This window comes from Cyprinodon variegatus, unplaced genomic scaffold (genome assembly GCF_000732505.1).
Source record: "Cyprinodon variegatus isolate N-32 unplaced genomic scaffold, C_variegatus-1.0 Scaffold569, whole genome shotgun sequence".
In the NCBI taxonomy this organism is placed as follows: Eukaryota; Metazoa; Chordata; class Actinopteri; order Cyprinodontiformes; family Cyprinodontidae; genus Cyprinodon; species Cyprinodon variegatus.
The window spans coordinates 157,120-164,860 of NW_015151022.1; positions in this window are offsets into that span (position 1 = coordinate 157,120).

Consider the following 7,741-nt stretch of genomic DNA (forward strand, 5'->3'; position numbering starts at 1 on the left):
ATTATGACTTACATCCAATGAAAATTAAGAATAATATTTTATAAATTAATTGCTTTTGACAACTTCTGGAGGGCAAAACTTAAAAGGTCACTACTAAAGCAGACAGTTTAGTAATGGGGGGTAAAAGTTTGGCCTGAAGTACACAAACAACAGGATTAAACAGAGATTTCAGAAGTTTTATAAGCAATGTCACATTCAGTGAAAGATAAAAAAAAAAACAGCAGAGATGCACAAAAATTCAGGTTAACATAGCTCCACTGTGAAGTTTCCACAGATAATATTAATTTGATGAGTGATCATTATAGGCTGAGGTAGGATGTTTTTTGTCTTTTTTTTATCAAGTCCAAAGTCAGTGCAGATGTCAACACGGTATTTCAGTGTACTTCATGTTACGGTATTATTTCAACAACAACCTCTTCCCTGTCCTGACTGCAGAAAAGACCAATACCTGCTTTATTGACGCTGATGGCGTGATTCTTGATTGGTCAGCAGTGTTATCTAAAGAAGATAGAAAAGCTATGGAGTATCATCAAAGAGGAAGATGAGAGACACCAGAACCAACAAATCAGACCAGCTAAGGGCAAAGACTCTTGGGCTTCATAACACCTCAACAGTGCCATAAGGCTAATCTACTCCATGCCGCAGTGAACTGATGCCGCAATTCATACAAAACAAGGCCCAACTAAGTCATGAGTGTAAAGAATATGGACAGGTTCTTCAAAATGTTTGCATTTTTGTGTAAAATACCCTTCTTTATCGATCTGATATGATACGTTTAGTTTCTGTTAAACTTACCAAGCATGCAGGACTGGAATGAATCCATGTGTGTCTAACGAGCCTGTGTATATGTGAAAACATCTTTTAATTAACTCTCGCAAAAAAAGTACCTGATATTCTAATATAATGAGATGGATCTGTATTTATGAAGAAAGGTTATAAGAACTGATGTGAGAAAAAATAATGAACATTACGAATCACATTAAGAACAATACATCAAAGCTTTGCTTAGCCCTATGTGAACCTAAAGGTAAAAAAAACAAAAACCTGCTCTATCTCTGAACAGTTGTTATGTAGGTGGTGCCATAATGTGAACATGTGGATTAATGACGAATATCTGCAAACATCCAAACCGAGCGCCTTGAATGTGACGGATATATTCCTTTCGCTGCATCACACTTATTGATAGGTATGTGACGAACAGCTGCTTTCCTATACAGTAAAAACTGTGTGAAACCACATGCATTGAGAAATCTTTAAATATATACATTGAGGCACAGCAGGTTTGTGTAATAATAGCTTAATGCTGCCAGTCAATTTTCACATTGAGCCACCAGCCAACAGGTCAGCAGCTACACTTTTATTCCACGAGGCTGCTGTGACTGAATTAAACGTGGGGATGAAGAGATAGCTCACAGACACTTACTTCCATCTCTGCTTCCTTCCCTCTGTGTCTCTCTCCAAACCCATCCTGCAGCATTTGTCACCACCACTATTATTTCAGGTGTGCTAATGGTGTCAAAGACACTTTTGTAGGGAGCAGAGGAGACAGATGGAGTTCTAAAAAAAAAAAAAAGGAGCCGGGGAAGGAGGTATGATCATCACATTAAAAGCCCCCATCATCCAGACCTGGGTGAGGAAAGGATAACCGATGATGCTTCTTGGGCAATGGCACTGCTCCGGGTGAAGGTGATGCAGGTTGGAGGCAGCAGGAGGGGGGCTTACACCTCCCAGGGAGACTGTGAATTGATCAGCACCTTAGAGAGAGAGCCAAATGTGAGAGAAAGAAGAGGGATGAAGAATGATGACGATGTGGAGAGGTCGAGTGGAGAGGACTGGGTGTTGGAGGCTAAGCTATAAAACCAGGGGGGAGAAAAAAAAGAGCTCTGGGAGGGGAAGGCTGCAGATGAGGTGTGAAGACTTATCTTCTCCTGGATGGGTGTGAGTTTAGGCTGGAATGGAGAGTGGTCTGGGAGCACAGCATAGCCTAGTGGTAATAAAGCAACAAACCCCAGAGAAACAGCCAACGTCAGCTATAAGGCAGAGACATTAGGTTATCTGAAAGGAATGGACGAGCTGGACTGCTCTAGGAAGGCCGACTGATGCTTGAGAGAAATTCTTTAATAACAAAGCTTTGCACAAAAATATTCATTCTGTCTAAACTGTCCCATATTTTCTCTTGTTAAAAAGTAATTCAGTTCAATTCATTTGGGAATGAAGTCATGGAGCAGCCAAAAAGAGGCCCCAATCCAGAGAACCTTTGTGTAAAAGGAACTCTGCAGAATTACCTTAAAATCAGATAGAGAAACAGTTACCTGTAGACTTAAGGGCTGGTTATACTCCAGCAGCAGTGTGTCACAGAGAGCTTGTCGCAGATATTTTAGATTCATGCCCAATCTTGAAGCGCCATCTGCGCTATGTTATTCCACACCACAAAGCAAGAGGGACAATCACAAACTATCTGTAGGTATTGGTACGGCCGAGACGGCGAGGGACATGAGGGCGAAAAAGAGCAGGGATACAGGTAGAAAAAGGGTCCCAGCGTTCTCACACACCTCGCTCTTCTAGCTGGTCCAACTTCAAGAGTTGTTTTCCACAATGGCGGTCATACAAACAAAACAAGCCGATCAGGTAACAAACAGGAAATACGCATAGTGTAGAGCAGATGGAGATTGCTTCCTGTCTGCGGCACTGTCTGCAGTCACCTACAATTTTGGAGAGGTGCATCAGAGTGTCTGCGGAAGGGGCGGAGGCACATTTTTGCGTTCAGTACGACACACACGCAGACGACCTGGTATAAACCAGCCTTTAAAGTCGTAGGGAAGCGCCTGTTCCAACCGTTGCATTTCCAAAATTCTCCTTAGTGGTGCACGACTTTACCCCTAGTGAATAAAGTAAATGTGATTGGTCATTAATCAAGAGGGCGGGGTTGTTGTGGTGGAAGGTTCGCAAGCAAGTTTGAATGTGGCCGGTGTCTTGGAAGCATCGTTGCTAACCAGTTAGCAACTTAGTGCAAGTAGGTTCCCAATGGGAATTTACATTGGGACCAAGTAGCGCTAAATTGGTGACTTAGAAACAACACTGTAGAGGAACGTTATGGACAGAGGAAACATTCAAAAGGATGAGTTTTGTGTCAAAGGTCGTGGATGAGTCTCCTCCATCATACATTTTTTATTTAGAGGAGGAAAGCAGGGATGAACATGTTATGGAAGAGGACACCAGGGCGTGAAGCTTGGTTTGGTGTAGAAGGCTTCCAGCCGTACATGTTTGAGCCCTTGCCTCGCAAAGCTGCCAGTTCTGTTAGCTCTACGCCTGCTGAAGACACAGACGTCCATCCCCGTGAACACTGGGACAGAACTCAATGGGAAAGGAAATGATTCTTATTTCAACTGTTGCTTATACTAGCTGCGACATATGAATCAAGATGCTATGACAGAAAAAAATGTGATTGACAGATGACCGCTGATAAATGATTGGCCAAATTTAGGTGAACAGGGTGACATATAACTAACTGGCCTGCAAGATGATGAAAAAAAAAAATCTTTTATTTTTTTTTAAACAGAATTTTTCTCACTTTTGGGACAATATCATCTGATAAAGAGTGCATTTATATACACGTTTAAGCCAGAATGATTTGACTTTTAAATATGATTTCCCTACAACTTTAAAACTATTCCAAAAACTAGAGTCTCCTGGACCAACTTTGTGTTGGTTTATCACATCAATGGTTATAGAAATAACATGAATCTGAAAAAAGTATTAAACTTCATCATATTTTTTTAAGAAATCAAATTAAAGGACAGGCCTGGACGAAAATGATGGTGCCTTTACATTAATATTTTGCTTCACAACCCTTTGAGGCAATCACTGCAATCAAACAGCTCCTGTTGCTCTCAATGAGAATTCAGCTCCTCTCAGCAGGTATTTTGGCCCACTCCTCATGAGTAAACTGCTCCTGTGTTTTCAGGTTTGAAGGGAGCATTTTCCAGACAGCATGTTTCAGCTCCTTCCAAAGATGCTTAATAGGATTTAGGTCAGGGCTCATAGGAGGCCACTTAAGGATAGTCCAGTGTTTTCCTCTTAGTCATTCTTGTGTGTGTTTTTATTTCTCTGATTCGGGTCTTCATCCTGTTGCAAGGCCCACCTGCTGCAGAGACCAAGCCTTCTGACACTTGGGAGCACATTTCTCTCTGGAATCCCTTCAGAATCTTGAGGTTTTATTTAAATCCTGCAGAGGTTAGTCGAGTCTTTTCTTGATATGCTTTCATTTTCCACAGAGCTGATGTACTTTTGCAAAAAGTCACCTTTTTGTTTAATTTGTCCATAGAACATCTCCCAGAAGTTGTGTGGCTTATCAACATGAAGTTTGACAAATTCCTGTCTGTTTTGTTTTCAACAATGGTGCTTTCCTTGGTTTTCTCCTATGAGTCCACTTTGGATAAAACGACTGCAGATTCTCCAGTCTGAAACAGATTCCTTGATCTTGATCCCCTTTAATCTCTTTAAATGTTTTCTTGGTCACTTTCATACAATATATTACTTACAATTTATTCATATAAATTGTCATCTGCAGCCACAGCCGCCGCAGCGGTGTGGATCTTACGTTTCTGAATTATATTTGCAACCCTAGTCACAGTAACATCAAGCTGCTTGGAGATTGACTTATTGTCGTTACTGTTAAGAAATTTATCAATTTTATTTCTAATTTCCTGAGACTATTTTTTTTCTCTTCCTCTGGTTCATGTTGTGTGTGGGATATACCATGTCACAACACCACAGTGACCACCTGTAGCTCTGTTGCAAGATTATATATACCTGTAATGCTACCTACTGGACACACCTTGATTTAACATATCACTTTGGTCACATTATTTTCAGTATTTTTTAAGGGTAATGTCATTTTTGTTCAGGCCTGTTTCATTAGTTTTGACACAATGTCTGTCTTTCATTTGTTCATTTTCATAGAAATTTTATCTATTATCATTCAAGCTACTTCTGTGACCATTGTGGGGTCTTCTTTCATTAAAGGAAGCTTACCTACAAATTTGTACTTAAGAAACTTTTTGACAAATATATACTTTTAAGTATAGTTTTACTCCACCAAAAAAAATATTTTTACTTGACTAATGTCTTTATGAAATAATAAGTAAATGAGAATATGTTTGGCTACTGCATTCACAGTGATTAATTTCAATAAATAAGGAGAAGGCTAATATTGAAAAAGACAAAATACTCCGAAGACAAACTGGTAATGTTTTAGTAAAAGAGTGTCCTTTTCATACAGAAGCTTACTTGAGCCTACTTGGAAGCCAAACAAATATAAAGTAAGAAGTATTTCTTTAGTTTACTAGATTAATTGTTTTATCATAGTCTTTGAAATACCAGAAAGACTAAATCCTTGGATGTTACTTTCTATTCTTCAGTAAAAAATATGATGTAGCGTTACTCTTATTTGGGTACAATTTTTGGGTACCCATCCCATTTTCTGTAAAAATTCAGGTACCTTTTTATCACTTCACTATAGATATAGAAGAAGTTGATAAGATTAATTTCAGTGTATTTTTTTTATCATTGTTATCGACTGACTGAAATTGTCTTGTTTCCTTACAGTTAAATATAAGAATATATTATCTGATTTGTATAGTGTATAAAATGACAGTTTTGATTTAGTGGCTTCACAATGGATTTGGTCTGTACAGTGAGATTAAATCAAGCTGTTTACCTTAGACTCTAAACTTTGTCACACTATTTTAAACGAACGGTTTAAACCCATCATAGAAATGTTGGTTGTCATTATGGCAGCACATCACAGAGAAAAGCGTCTACACACACATCAACATAAAATGAATACACCAACAAATCTTTAAAGCATGAAACAACTTTTTCCTGTTAAATAATTAGGTGAAAGGAAACAAGAGAGCAACAGATGGCAGTTTCGTCAGATGTATGGCTGCATAGCTTAGAACCATCAAAAGCTTCCTTTCGACTAAGGGAGCAGCAAGAAAACACTGACAAGCTGCCAAACGCAACTCTTCTATTGAATGCCTGAAACCCAGTTATCGTTTTTCAACATCAGAAATTGTGTAAAGGTTGGTTTTTTGTTGGTTATGCTTTAAATATTGGATAGCTAATCTAAAATGTTAAATGGAGATTTATGTTTAGTCATTTTTATAGACTGTGGTTGGAATAAGTTTGCAAAATAATAAAACCAGGAGCAATTTTTAGTGATATCAGGTCAGAAATGTGCTCTGGAGTTCATCAGCGGGGCACTCATCCATCCTCGCAGAAGCGAATCAGATTACCAAACACACTGATTGACTGCAGCGGTTACTGCCCTCTCTTCTAAACAAAGTTATCTCTGTTGAAGTTCACAAAGAGGTCAGCGATCACATCATCTCATCCGAGCCCTCTCTGATACTGTACGCTCCTTCGGAAACCTTGTAAAAGAAGCTTTCAAAGCAGATATTTCTGTCATAACAACAAATGTCAGAGATGCTGGGAGAAGCGGGAGCCATCTATGGCTATATACAGAGCTCGGTCCGACTGCAGCGAACGCACAAATCCACCAAGGTTTTTCAAACAATGATGCACAAAGTTGTTTTATATGAAAAGTTCTGCACGCAAGCTGTCAAAGAATCAAGGTGCAGTTAGTTTATGTGAATGCAATTGAAATTGGCTTTTGCTAATTATCACAAGTGTCATAACCATCAAAAGACAACAACAGATGACTTGGCGCGCACCCATATTTGACACTTCTATCTTTATACCTTTTGTTCTTCCTCCCTTTTCGTTTCCTGCAGTTGTTTATGACACGTTACACCACACCTGCCTCAGATAATTATTATCCTCCCTCATGTTCTTTGTCTCCTGAGTTTCTAAAGGCAGAAGAAACAGGAGAGATGTGTATAGTTGTAATTATCAGAGCCACATATTGCATCGGCACTGAGGTAGAAATCACAAGTCAATATTATAATATTATATTCATCATTACCTTTGCAAGACATGCTCCCAGAAATATGATGGGATTATGTGACCTTTACTGCAAAGACTTTCATCTTACACGTTGCTTTAATGTTGGCCTAATTACCAAGTAATTAACTTTCTCTAAAGATAATTGATCTGAGTTTTTATGTTCTATAACAGCTAAAATCAAAAGCTTATCAGTGGTTTCTTTTAAATAAAAAAAGTAACTCAAGATTATTCGTAGCATTTGTTTTCATCTTGATATGCATGTATGTGTTATCAATATTAAGAAATATCATTTAGAATCGTACTCCGCCTTCGGCTGCACTGACCATCTTTATATTGCGGCATTCCTTCAACATAAAATATGAAGAGGCCACATTTTCTGCAAAAATAAGAAATTAATCATGAAATCAACAGATCTTAGGTTTCTCATAGTCAAAATATGTTCAGAATCAATTATTTTTACAGGATTGGCTTCTGGTCAAACCAAACTGACCAGAAAATACACTCTGAAAGTTTCTGTAATTCACTAAAAAGTAGAAACAGCAAGCCTTGTGGCTGACCACCCTTTTAACTTCCTGAGTGGTTTGGGGGAGAGAATAAAAAGACGGTTTCCATCCAAAGCAGTGACAGAGTTGATCAGTGTGGACTGAGATGATGGCAGTGATTAGATTGTGCCTGAACTTGTCTCTTCACTGCTGAAACCATAAGAGCTTCCATTGCACTGTTTGTCTTCATGTTACTCAATATCAACACAAGTGGACTTTCATTCATCCAT